Raw genomic sequence first — 1,132 nt, 5'->3', positions numbered from 1 at the left:
AGCGCCCAAAGCGACAGCCAGGCCTCCGTGTCTGTAACCAGTCGTAGGAGTTGCACTACTGCCGTGGCCGAGGAACCCGTGGGATGCCCTCCTTGCAGTTGCAAGCCTGGTGGGCAGGCTTGGTCATTGGCCTGCTGTGAACCCTGGCTGGAGCACAGAGAGCCCTGGGTTTGGGGGGGATGGCAAGGGGAGGATGAAACAGTCGTTCAGTTTCATTGGGAATACGCTCCACATTTCCTTCCCTCCCCTTCCCAGCTGCCCCCAGGCTCCTCTCCTGCAGCCGTAGGTCAGAGGTTCTGCGTACTTAGGCGGAAGAGCAGCCCTCGCTGCTGCGTCGGGGCCATCCCCCACTACTGGGCACACGCGGGTCTAGATATACACTCCTAAGGGTAATCATGTTGACTTGACGTTTTTGTGTTGGGGGGCAGTGGCCCGAGCTAGAGAAAAGCCAGCTGTGTGTGAATGGATGGGGCGTGGGGGGACACTACCTGCCCTCCTTCAGTGGAGGCAGGCTCCAGGTCGTTCCTCAGGGGCCCTGCCCTCATGACTTGCGCTGTCCCAACTTGGAAGCTGCTTCTGCAGCTTTCGGGACTGCTCCCTGCTTCCTCTCAGCTCCACTTGGAAGTGTGTGTGTGGGGCGGTCTGAACCTACCCCTGCGGGCTGGTGCTGCTAGGTAACATCGTAAATGCCAGGAGAATGAGCATTTTCTTGCTTAGCCAATCTGGCTCATCTCTCTTTTTCCTTTTTAAATACATTGGCCTGGGCCTTCGTTGACAGCAGGCTCTGTTATTTACTTCTTCCATTCCCCTCACCACCACCACCCCAAAAAACCCTTCTTGCAAGTTGGTTGGTTATGCTTGAGAGAAGGGGGCTTCATGTGGAGCTTCCTGGGAAGAAGAAAATGCCTGGCTTCTTCCCTTGGCCTACGTGATCAAAGTGTCGAGCAGCAAACTTGCTGCAACTGTGACAGTGCTTTAGCCAAGAGCCTTGGGGTTCCGGGCTGGTGTCGGCTGTGCCACTATCCCAAACTTTTTCAACCAGGCCCAGCTAGATGCCAGATGTGTATTTATTTTTGGGAGCCAAGCAAAAAATTGTTGCCAAGGATTTAGCTGCATTCTCTGGCTGAATCGG

Source organism: Heloderma suspectum, chromosome 17 (genome assembly GCF_057233095.1).
Source record: "Heloderma suspectum isolate Gila_16-S chromosome 17, 16-S_ref, whole genome shotgun sequence".
Lineage (NCBI taxonomy): Eukaryota > Metazoa > Chordata > Lepidosauria > Squamata > Helodermatidae > Heloderma > Heloderma suspectum.
Note: the sequence above shows the minus strand (reverse complement) of the source record.